Here is a 13853-nt window from a genome sequence, read left to right on the forward strand (position 1 = left end):
TGAATTAAAAGTATAATTGTTAAATTTGACCACCTAATATTTTAAAAGTGTAAAATACACCCTATACTATATTTAACATTAAAAGTCTAACATTATATATATGTATGAGTAAAAGTCAGTCTTACCGTTAGTAGGCCTCATTCACGAAGCTGGTCTATAAGAGGTGTTTAAGGAAATTGCCTATAAAATGGCGATTGAATGGGTATCCACTCTACCCACCGCACTCTTGACTAGTGGAGGGTCGTTAGCCAAACGGGTAGGATAGGACGAAACCTTCCATTATAAGTATAATAAAGTACAAAAGTAACTAAATGTTTTAAAAATTCCCAATCTTAGTTACTTAGGCAAAAGTGAATTGATGCAATTCCATGAAATTACACTTTGTGCCCTTGCGAAAACGTTAGTGGAGCGTGTGTGGTTAACCGGCACACTAAATGGTTCTAAGCAAAGGTAGCAAAGGGTGACTCAATGTTTGTCATAGTTTGGTGGAGCGTGTGTGGTTTACCGGCACATCGAATAGGTGACTGTAACATGTGAGGACACCATGTAAGTTTGCATGGTTATTCACACCCGCTTTGTAATCCTCAGCATCTCAGTCACAAACTATAGGGGCATATCGAGATTTAAACATGCCATTGAAATGTTCAATGAATCTCAGAGGATCTAGGAGTTTTCGTAGATTTAAAACTTAAATTTCTTTTTTCGTTTTTCATGGTGGAAATTAGTGAATCGTCATCCACTTACCTTCAAATGTTTTTGCAATTTGGGTTACGGCATCCCTCTCCCGAGTTGTAGAATATTGTGTTGGGTCCTAGCCTTAGTATCTCATTTGGGTGATTTACTAAGGACTCAATCAATCAACTAACTTGAATTCGTTTTCTCCCATTTTGTAGATGTCAAAGTACGACAACTATGGTCTTCCCAAATCCCGTGGAACAAGCATTCCGCATGAAGATGATATTCCACGATTCGATCGAGGAACAAGAAAAAATCAAAATAAACCTTATCGATCATCACTAGCACATGAGTTGAGGTTTACAACCTATCGTGTTGACACTATATTGTTTCTGTCCCGTTCCAATTGAGTTAATTATGCATGTGAGCCCTATGAGTCCTCATTTGAATGCATAAAAGGCAAGGACCTTGATCAATGAAAAGTATATTGATAGGAAAAGGTGAGCTGCCTAACTACTTGGACGACATGGTGGGCAGCTGTGCTACCATAAGGCAAGAAATCAAGATTAAGAAAGTTCGGTCCATATGAGTTTGAATTTCTCGTAAACTTTGGTTTTGACAAATTCACATGGATAGGAACACATACACCATTAAAATCTAAGTGTCATAAGATTTCCTACTTCATGAAAATGACTGTGAGGAAATACTTTCACTAAGAAAGATTTTTAGAAGATAGTAATTGTGAAATTGTATTCTCGAATTCGATTATGGTTACGGTATCCCTCTCCATAATTTGAATTGTGAGATTTGACAATTAGTATTAATTGTTTAGACACACATATGAGCTATCTAAGGGAAAGGTGTATAAGCTTAGATAAAGGATTATCAAAGTATTAGGTATTAGAAACAAGAACTTAAGAAATTCAATGAGTATTGTTTTTCTGGAAGTTAAGCTGGTTTCTGAATACATGTCAAAGCTAGTGGGAGCATAAGCGTTATGTTTATAATAATCATCATGATAGTGGGAGCATAAATGTTATGATTGTATGATTATTAAGGAAAGTATTGCAAGTTGGCAATATTAATTATAGAAAACAAGAGTTATACCTTGCAAAGTCGCAAGAGTTGTAAAGTTGTTTTGCTATAATTAAGGGAGATAATATTATGCTTCATTTCAAATCTAAAGGCTTAGGTTGTGGAATGTTAATAAATTTAGTCAAGGGTACATAGTGTGTTCTTAAAATGTCGTTTATGATTACGGCATTCCTCTTCACAATTCGAATTTTGAGAACATAGCACATTAAAATATTGTGGCAGAAGATTGATAAAGTATCAAATCTTTGTGTAAGACATTATGCATCGTGTCCCATATGCTTCGGGTATAGGATTGATTGCAAATGCTATAATATTTGACCATTCTAAAATTTTCCGAATGTCTAGAGCATTTAGAGGGAAAAAGGACAAGAATCGGTTTTGACTAAGATAATTAAACAACTATCAAAGGACAATCCAAAGTTCGCCGAGGATTGGTCGCTTGTGAGTAGTTGGAAGTATAGTATTGGATGGACCATATTGATATTATTATGAATAGATAAGATTCTATTAAGAATGAGTTGTCATATGGAAAATATGGAAACGTGTCCATATTGGTAATTGAATATTGAAAATCTATGTCTAGATTAGAAATTTTATGCAAATGGATGTTCAAAGGAATGTACTTTGAGAGAGAGACATCACCTCTAAGGAATTGTATTGTAACAATCTCCGATAGAGGACTTTGTAATTTCATTGGCAATAGTCATTGTGACTTTAGTGCAGTGACATTACAAAAGGATCGTTGTATAAAATGTTAGAATCTAACATATTCCATAAGTGGCAAGAATTTGATATTCTTTCACTTGTAAAAAGGATTGGGAGTTGTGAAATGAGTATGATTGGAAATGTGTTCATTTGATCTATTTCACAAAGTAAGAACCATAGGTAAACATTGTGTGCATGCTATGAGGATGGGACAAGTGTAATAATTCAAGTAAGAAGTTGATTACCCGAAACAACAAATAATGAGTAATTGATATGGTGATAAATAAAAGGTGTTTTATTTATGCTCAAAGGTTTGAGGCCATATGGATTAGTATTATTCTTGTGTTTCACTTTGCATGTTTTGACTTCCTGAATAATTTAATTGGTTAAGAACAGTCAAATTATTCGAACGGGCCACAGTCGTTCATATGTTGGAAGTAGGTATGAATGAAGACTGTCGTGAATTGGTGTGTGGATTGTCTAAAGAGTATTAGACATAAGCAGATGTTTGCTGCAACGTTCATGAGTGCTTATGAATATGATTTGAGCATTGGATTAAACCCACGCTCACTTGGATCACTACATGAATTGTATCACGAGTGATTGGTGAGACGATAACATCTTATATTCTTGAAACCAAGATGTGTGAGTTGTATCTTGCAAATCGGTTGCATATTGATAATATGTAAACGCACCAGTAACTTGGTGTTATAAAACATATTGTTGTGTGTGATTCGGTGAGTAAGTGCAAGCGAGCATTGAATCAAAGTTTATCCATTCCTTTTATCCAAAGAAGGATAAAAGCGATATCTTTGGGCCCCTCGATGATTTAGTGATGACAAACGTAAATGCTCGGCCGGGCTAGGGCTAATTTCATTTGTTCAATTAGTCAGTCGTTATAAATCGGAATTCAAGAAATAGTACAAAGAAGAATGATTAGAAATCATGTCTTACGATATCTAGAATGGAGGAATATATGATCCCTTATCTAAAGGACACGCATATCTGATAGGATCAGAGTTGACAGCGGCTTTGGAAAGTTATGATTGCAGATCAGGATCTGAAGTCGTACGCATAATAGTTATTAGACTTATCCTAGTGGGAGACTGTTGGATTAGTGTCTATGTCCATAACTATTTTGGTATGTACTTGACCCGATGGTGCATGGTCCTTTTGGGTTGCCTTCACCAAAGCAACTTGATAGGATGAATTATGGAGAGAAAGGATTAAATATGATTTATTAATATATTATGAGAATAATATATTAAAGGAGAAATCATATTGTTTAATTAATATTAGTCAAGAATTAATTGGTAATTAGTTTTGTGACTAAAAGAGATTAATTAAACTTAAGGGACTGGAATTAATTGTAATTATAAGATAATTGCAATTTGGGCTATGTATTGCCTTATATTAAGGAGTGGACGAATTCTATGGGGAAACCCATGAGGAAACCGTCCAAGGCCTTAAGGAAAGGAGTCCATGGGTTGCTTAGGGGTTAAGCATCCAAATTAGGGTTTCCTTGTTAGATAACCCTAATAGCCTAACTATATATACATCCCTTATGACCCAAAAACGTGGACACGACTTCTTCTAGGGTTTCACACGTTTTAGGGCAGCCTCCTTCACCTCTCCTCTTCATCCTCTTGCTCTTGGTGTTTGTGAACCATTAGAGGAGTGACATTTGTGACTCTAAGCTTTCTAAAGTCAATACAAGAGGATTTGGGATTGTTATTGCTACATAACAATCAAGGTATGATCTAAACCCTAAATATATGTTATATTGATTATCATATGCTAGATCTAGGGTTTATAGTCTTGGATAACTTTCATGTACAATAGAGAAACCTAGATCCAAGAATTAGGGTTTGTATGAGCACATAAGATGTTCTTATGACCAAAACCCATCAGTTGACTGCAACAGATTTTCTCAGCATCTTCTTCTTCTTCATAATCATGCTTTTGTTGTAACTTCTGCAACTCAAACACCATATGTTGCGTAGGAGTGGTTAGTTTTTGGAGCAAGTGGATCATGGCTTCCAACACTCTCATTATCTGAGGAACAATTTTGTATGTTACATTGACGTTCTCAGCCATTGCAATGGAGATAACCTTCCTCCGATAAGTTCACAAATAGGGAGAATTTTTTGCTACGTATGTGATTAAGATATATAAAAAGGAAACCAATATCTTATGAGGTATTTATAGGCAAATAAAGGGTAACCCAAACGTAAAAGAGTCATATGTCAACTAGAAAATAATAAAATATAATGTAAATTCAAAATAGAGTTTTCCAAATAATATTTTATATTTATCTCCACCCTTATAAGAGTGTATAAACATAACTAAATTTTGGTGGTAAGTACTCTTAAAGAGAATTTATCGGAAGATGTACATAATTACTAGCAGAGTTTGATTCCAATTAAGCATTTAACCCAAATATACATTCTCTTAGCAGTGTTTGATTGTACTTACACTTTAACAAAAATTTAAAAAATTTATGTCTTAGCAATCTAAATGCTTTATAATTTATTTATAGAGTAGAGATAAAGATTGTGTAAATTTTGGTAAGTACTCTTATTAACGAGAATTTATCTGAAGATGATTTATAATTAGAGAAATTAAATTCCACAAAGTAACTTATAGGTTTTTAAATAGGGAAAATGACACTATACTACTATAGTCTTACAATATGTCACATCTAATCAAATCCCTAAACTATTTTTCTTGCTTTATAGGGCCATTCGATAGATTTTTCCCAGTCTAAATCAATTTGGACAAAATAAAGAGGTAAACTGGTTACCTCTTGTCATATCACTAAATTAATATGTCACATAGACAAAACTTCCTTTGACCATCAGCTCTTTCCATTGACTGCCTTCTCATCTTCCTCTTCCCGCTTCCTCTTCTCCATTAACTGAATACATCATATGGGTAAAATCATGTAACATACATTGAGTTTATTTAGATATGTGTTGATGAATGTTCTAATAAAGTTCAAGGTGTAGATATCGCGAAAGTTCTAGATGATTTTGGTTCCGTTCTTATTTTGGGAACCATCGTTTTTCTTAAACCCGAACAAGTTCATTAATCAGTCAAAAGTCACTTTGAATTGGTGTTCAATTCATATAATTTGTTCAAGTTTTTATCAAATATGTTTTCGATTCAATTAGTGAACACAATCAATGGTTTAATGGCCGGAGAGGATATTTCGATGAAGGAGATGGAAGAGGTAGAGTGATGGAAGTCAGAAACTGACGAGAAAGCAAAAAAAATGGTATGGCGAGAGCTTTGGGGCGGATTAGGGTACCTAATGATGTAGAGACAAAATAGTCATCTGCAATCAGCTTCAAAATGGTGTTCCCTAGTGATCTTCAATGTTGCCCTTTCTGCAAACACCATCGAATTAAATCCACAACAAATAACGATGGTAAGGATAGAAATTTCAATTTTATCAATCAAGAGATTGTTTATTATTACTTGATTTTGTTTGTTCCTTCGACTATCCTTTCTTGTCGTCTGTGGTTTATATAATGTTAGATGATTTTATTGAGATTTAAACAACTAATATTGGATAGAAGAATGATTGTATAGAGTTTTAGATAATGTTATACTAATTTTAGGAGAATGATCCATATTTTTCTTGACCCTTTCACTGCCTGGAATGTCAATTTTGACTTGTTCATTTTTTGACCATTTAAAAGAATCATTAAATCTTCTTGACATCATTTACGAAGCATCAGGTGATATTGGGTATCTTTCAGAGCATATGAACATTACAATTACTTCACATCATTGAGATTGAATCATATTTCACAGTTTCGATTTATTATGAAACCCACCAACTTTAATTCTCACAATTCCAATAAAAAATTCATCAACCATCGTCAAATCAGGAGTGTCGATAACAAACAAATTTGGTGGTGCTTTGATCCAATTAATTGATATTGATGGTGGAATAATTTGTATTTAGTTAATGTAACGTCCCAACAACTCAAAACCTAAATTTTTATTTTTGTATTAAATAAACATCAACCAAACGTGTTAATCAAACCCATAGAAAGTCATAGTGTATCAGTAATTATCCAAAATACATCATAGTCGATAAAGCAGAAAAGTCATGGTGTATGTGAGATGCGATCATCCTGAGCTCTTCCCCTTCGATCCCGAAGTACTTGAAACATAAACTGAAAACCGTAAGCACAAAGCTTAGCGAGTTCCCCAAAATACCGCATACCATAAATATACGCAAGCTCAAGGTTGTGTTGTGTCTATTTCACCTCTGGGTCTATTTCATCGCTGAGTCTATTTCAACTCATGTGTCGGCCCAAGGTCCTATTGGGTCTATTTCACTCCCGAGTCTATTTCACCCCACATACATACAACAAACAGGCACACATGCATACAATATATACAGCAGGAGTCACAAACACTACAAGCACATAACATATCCTAGTGTCCTACAGTATAGTGTGCAAACTCACCTCAGTCTGCTGTCAGTCAAATACATGCTCGGGATGCTGAATCGGAGAATCCCCACGCTAACCAATCACATAAAACCCCAATTACTAATTGGGCCATAAACCATAACCGGGAATCTAGTTCATTTGTCCAACACCCTGGGTAAAAGACCATCTTACCCTTCCCCTACTTGGTCCAATAACCGAGGCCCAAACTCAATGGCACAAAAAGCCAAATGGTGGCCCAATTCCTAAAAAAAACCCAAAGCCCAATATGGTCCCAAATCTAAGAAGGCCCAAGCCCTAAAAATGGCCCAAAATCGGAAAGAATAGCCCAAAACCCCAAAATCCAAAGATGGCCCAATCCACAAAAGCTCACGACCAGGTCGTGAACGCTAACCATTCTAGATGTACGCCCAACTTTTACGGTGGCTACGTCTAATCGGGGACTCGAACACGTACGCACCCATTAAGCACTTTTTTGATTAAGCACTTAATGGTTACAACCAGACGTTTAAACTTCTGATCCAAGCCTTGGGGAACATCTTATTCAATAAAGTCACTAACATGGAGCATTTGCATGGATCATATGAGCTCAAACCCTAGATTTATCATTCTACTTTCACCAAATGGCTATAAACTCATGCATGGTTGATCCTCAACCATAAAGATGCTAACTTTATGGGCTAAGGATCTCAGAAACATCAAGAGAAGCAACTACTAACTTCTGAAGTGGAAGGTTCCTACTAGATATCATTTATGGGACCAAAAACCCATAATAACTAAATCTAGGAATACAATGAGCAAGTTCCAAAATTTATACCTCAATGAAGCTGGAAATGATGAGTGGAAGTCTAAATCTGACTTGCGTCTGTCTGTGTAACTATTTTGTTGACTATAAGCTGTCAGAAGTCTGCCGCAGACCTACTAAATCAACTCTGTCTTCTTGAGTACCACCTCCGTACTCCCTATAACTCGCTGACGGACCTCACCCCAACATATTGGGGTCCTACACTTCCTCTCGTAGAGCATCTAAAAAGGAGGTCGATCAATGTTGGTGTGATAACTATTAATGTTATACGAAAATTCTACCAAGGGAGGATACGTATCCCAAATACCGTAAAAATCCAGTACACATTCCCGCATCATGTCCTCCAATGTTTGGATAGTCCGCTTACTCTGACCATCAGTCTACGGGTGGAAAGTCATGCTGAAATGCAGACAAGTACCCAACTCTTCATGTAATCTCTTCCAGAACCTGGAAGTAAACCAAACATCCCTATCAGAGACGACAGAATTCGGGACCCCATGTTGAGATACTACCTCCTAAATGTTGATATCAGCTAGCATCTCCGCCGAAATACTCTCCTGAATCAGAATGAAATGCGTTCTCTTGTGCAACCGATCCACGATGAATGATATTGAATCCACTCTATGCGTTGTCTGTGGTAACTTCGTTATAAAATCCATCGTAATCTCTTCCCATTTCCAAACGGGAACTCCTAATGAATCTATTTTATCGTGAGGTTGATGATGCCTGACCTTGACTTTCTACAAGTCAGACACCTCTCCACATACTAGGACACATCTCGCTTCATGCATGGCCACCAATAGTTGAGCCGAAGATCTTTATACATCTTTGTTGCTCCAGGGTGAATATAGAATCTCGACTTGTGCACCTCCTCCATCAAAACCTGATGCGCACCACTCCAATATGGAAACCATACCCTCCGATGAAGGGTCAATAACCCTCAGCTATAATAATCGAAGGAAACCACCTAACCAACTATGCACTCACTCTTCCGGTGCTCATCCTTCATAGCCTCAACCTGAGCCACTCGAATCTACTCTAAGAGTGGGGCAATCATTGTCATTCTCAAACACACCTCCCTGATTGGGGTAGCAACCGCCTTACAGCTGATAGCGTCAGCCACCATGTTGGCCTTCCCCAGTTGATAAAGGATCTCACAATCATAATCCTTCACCACGTCCAACCATCTACGCTGCCTCATATTCAAATTTGGTTGACCCATCAAATACCTTAGACTCTTGTGATCTGTGTTGATAGTACAACGGACCCCATAGTGGTAATGTCGCCAAATCTTGAGGGTGAACACTACAACCCCCAACTCTAAATCACGTGTAGGATAATTCGCCTCGTGAGGCTTTAGCTGCCTCGAAGCGTAAGCAATCACATGACCCTGTTGCATCAGCATTGCACCCAAACCCGTGATCGAAGCATCGTAATATACCACCAAGTCCTCAACACCCTCTGGCAAGATAAAAATCGGCACCTCACACAACCTCTGCATCTGAGTCTCAAAAGGTGTCTGCTGCTCAGGCCCCCATCGGAATGTGACAGTCTTCTTCATTAATCGGGTCAACGGAATCAATTTCTTGGAGAAATCCTGAATGAATCTCCTATAGTAACCTACAAATCCCAGGGAACTCCGAATCTCAGATAGTGCCTTTACCTTGGTTGGATAGACCAGAATACCGTTCTGGTTGACAAGGTTCCTCAAAACTACACCTCACGCAACCATAACTCACACTTGGAGAACTTATCATACAATCTATGCGTCCTTAGAGTTTCCAATAGCTCCCACAGATAATCCTCGTGTTGATCCTAAGTCTTGGAATAGACCAGGATATCATCAATAAACACAATCACATACCGATCCAACATAGGCCTGCTTATGCGATTTATGAGATCCATCAATGCGGCTGGAGCATTAGTGAGCCCGAAGGGCATCACCACGAACTCATAATGACCATAACGAGTCCAGAAGCTATTTTTTGTGTATCCTCTTCTCTAACCCTCATCTGATGATAACCCGAACCCAAATCAATCTTTCAAAAGCAAGATGCACCCTAGAGTTGGTCAAATAAATCGTTAATCCTCGAGAGTAGATAACGGTTCTTCACCGTTAGCTTATTTAGCTCCTGGTAGTCTATACACATCCGATGCGACCCATCCTTCTTCTTTACAAACAAGATCGACACTCCCCATGGTGAAATACGTGGCCTAATAAATCCTTTGTCTAACAGATCCTGCAGCTATGTAGACAACTCCTGTATCTTTGGAGGTGCTAGCCAATAAGGTGCTTTGGCTATCGGAGCCACACCAGGAACCAAGTCAATCCTAAAATCCACCTACCTCTCCAGAAGCACCCCAAGAAAAGCCTCTTGGAACACATCTGGGTATTCCTGAACAATCGGTACATCAACCACCATCGCCTTACCCTTCTCCCGGGTATCCATCATATAAGCCACAAATCCAGAACAACCATGTTGAAGATAGCATTTGGCCCTAGATGCTGAACATAGAGCCGACCCACATTGAACACCCTCTGCCTGAATCACTAGATCTCCCCCAATTAGGGTTCTTATACGCACCAACTGATGCTCGCAATCAATATTTACCCCATTAAGGCTCAAGCAATCCATCCCCACAATAACCTTGCTCTCACACAGAGGAATAGGAACCAAATCAATCGGGTACCACTTACTAAACAACTCCAAGATACATCCTAGATGAACCCTCGATACCCGCATAGGACGATCATCAACAATCTCAACCTCTAATGGATAACCCAGCTCTCACAGAGAATCAGAAAACCTCTTTCTAAGTGCAAGAGATACAAAGGATCGGATAACCCCCAAATCAAACAAAACTAGTGCAGAAATACCGTTCACAAGGAACGAACCTAAAAGCAAAACAAAAATATATGTAGGAAAATTAACATAAAGAAAGAGATAAGGAGAAGATACATACCTATCACCACATTTGGTGTTGCACGAGCCTCCTCGGCTATCAGTTGAAATTATTGCTCCTCATAACAGGCACCTCCGCCTTGCCCTGGCAACCATCCATGATCCTCAAGGTCGCCAGAGCGGGTGCTACAAATGGTCCTCCCACTACTAAACTCGGGAAGTCAGCCTTTTATGGCCCCTTTGATTGGAATGAAAGCAAATCAGACTCGATACCTGGGTGGCGGCTATGCAATCCCGACTAAAGTGCCCACTCTTGTTGCACTTGTAGCATCTTGACCCACCTCCCCTACAAGCACCATCGTGTGCCTTGCCACACTTGCCACATCAGCCCCGATCCTGCTGGCCCCTCGATCTCAAATCAAAAACAGGAACCATAATATCTCAAAACATCAAATCAATATATCGATATCAAAACATATGTCAAATGTATATCAAAGTAACATCCCAGGCTAAAACATCGTGGTCTGTGCAATGCAGTCATCCCGAGCTCTTCTCTTTGCAACCGGAAGTACCAGAAACCAAAACTGAAAACCGTAAGCACGAAGCTTAGTGGGTCTCCCCAAACTACCACATAACATACACATAATCACATAAACTAGGCCCCCGCCCCTTCATCGGACCCCGCCCGACATTAGACAAAGTCCGACATCAAGCCCCGTCTGGCATCAAGCCCCGCTCGGTATATATATTTGTTTCTCCTAGGCCCCGCCTGTCACTGGGCCCCGCCCGCTATACACATACGACCAATATTATATCATCATGCTATCACATAAAGAATCATACACAGTACTATACGTTCTATTCCTAAGGCCTTGCCTATCATGGGCCCCGCCTCTACTCTGCTAATGATGAGATATGGAACCCCGTCCGCACTCAGCTAGTGATAAAATACGGGCCCCCGTCCACACTCACCTACCTACACGACACATACAAGTATCACAAAGATGACAACTATAACTAATCATGCATATAGTCATCGGGTACCATTCGACATCGATCCATAGTCTAAAATCATACATATAAACCTCCCTTGAGCCCAGCCCGACATCAGATCATAATTCGGAAACACATAACATAAATACGGGTTGGCATTAGTGACTTCGACCCGTTCAAACAGGAGGAAACTCACCTCGCAAAGCTGAATGCATAATCTCACGATGTGGAACCTCTAACAACTGCTTCGACGACTCCCCGAGCTGTCATTACCAAAATACCACTTAGTCAAAACCAAAAATCCTTCTTAGGGTAAAATAACCATGTTACCCCTGATCTAATTTGGTCCATGCATAAGGCCCAAAACCATAACATGAAAGGCCCAATACTAGGTAGACTTCCCAAGCCCATTCATGGCTCACCAATGACCCAATTTCTAAATTGGGCCCAACCACTCTAATGGGCCTTACCCTTTCGAATCCATTCCATACTTCATAACCCTCCCAAGGTCAAGTCAAGGTCAACGTAAACATCCAAGTCAAAGTCAAAGTCAACACTCTGAGTTGACTCAACTCGTCGAGTTTACTCTTCAACTTGCCGAGTTCATATGAATCCCATAATCGTGATTTGTCGATCCAACACGTCGAGTCCATCCTTGAACTCGTCGATTTCTTCCTTTCAATGGAAATCAGGACACTCCACTTTCAAATCGGCGAGTCCATCCTTGAACTCGTCGAGTTCCTCTGTCTGTTAGCCCTTTCTTAACTCATTAAGTCATTATCCTTCGGATATGAACCCTAAACTTCAGATCTCAACTGAAAATGCCTTTAGAAAGGTAAAGTTTCCAACTTTACCCCTCAATACCTTTTACCTAAATGAATTATGTCCAAACCCTAACCCAAAGACCAAAGTCTTAATCCCAACATCACCAAAACTACAAGATAGACTATGAGATCATATATATGGGCTCTAGGGGCTAAATGATCACGTAAAGTCCTAGCTTTTTCCACATGCATGGCCATAAGAAGCTCCAAAGACCAAAATAGTGACTTAGAAGTTGCATGGGACTTCCATGGCTATAAAGTTGGCACCTTTATGCCATAAAAGTCCGTCAAGACTATAGATCTGAAGTGCTTTCCATTTGGGATGTCCAACTCTCAAGAACCATGTCATTTGGACCAAAAACAAGCAAAAGATGCTAAGAAAGAGATCTAATCAACTGTTAATCAAGTTTGAGACTTGATTACTAGAAAGTAACGAAAATGGAGTGAGGTTTCTGGATCTAGCAACTCTTCCTTGTTCCTTCAAACTTTCCTTCCTTCCATGAGCTTCAACCACCCATAAGAACACTCAAAAAGGCTCACAATCACTCACAATAGCATTAGGATTTCGAGAACTAGGGTTAGAACAGTGGAGGCTGGAAATGAGGCCAAACCCTAAAGCATAACGTGCTTAAATATGGTGAAAAATCTTGGATTTAGGGTTTCCCAAACCCTGTCCAACTCGTCAAGTTGGTCTTCCAAAACGCACGTCCCAACTTTTCAACACGTCGAGTTTATTCCTTAAACTCGATGAGTTAGTCTTTAGAAATAAGGTTTTATTTCCATATTTAACCTTTTAATTTTCCGGGTGTTACATGCTAAATCCTTCATATAAAATAAATAATATGTATCATCTAATAAGTTTATTATTTTAAGTACAATATTATAATAAAAAACAAAGTTGAATGTTATAATTCACAAAAATATGAAAGTACATTGAATCATAGTTTATTTATCTTTGTTTTAATCTTCATATGCCTAGAAATACCTACCAAAAACATAACGTCGTTTACATATAAAAGGAAATATCCAACTCCTTCGATCCAACTTGAAGCACACTAACATGACCCATGTTAAAGGGAAAATCCTCTGTAGGGATTCTATTTATTAAAATGGAGTTCATACATAAAATAAGACACACTCTAATCCATTTACATCATTTATTCCCAAACATCATATTGTCATTCATACTGGAATGTGATTAAGGTATTCACATGTTGAGGTTTCGGTGTAGGCGCATGTTTTTTTATTTAATTAAACTTTAAATTAAAAAGAAGAACTTTTGTAAAAAATACCAATATGTCAGGTTAGTCTTTTCAGTTTAAAAATATAGGCAAAAACCGGAAAAATGACTCTGGAAGGTAACTAACTGTTGAATTTGTTCTCATTT

This window comes from Lactuca sativa, chromosome 1 (genome assembly GCF_002870075.4).
Source record: "Lactuca sativa cultivar Salinas chromosome 1, Lsat_Salinas_v11, whole genome shotgun sequence".
Taxonomy (NCBI): domain Eukaryota; kingdom Viridiplantae; phylum Streptophyta; class Magnoliopsida; order Asterales; family Asteraceae; genus Lactuca; species Lactuca sativa.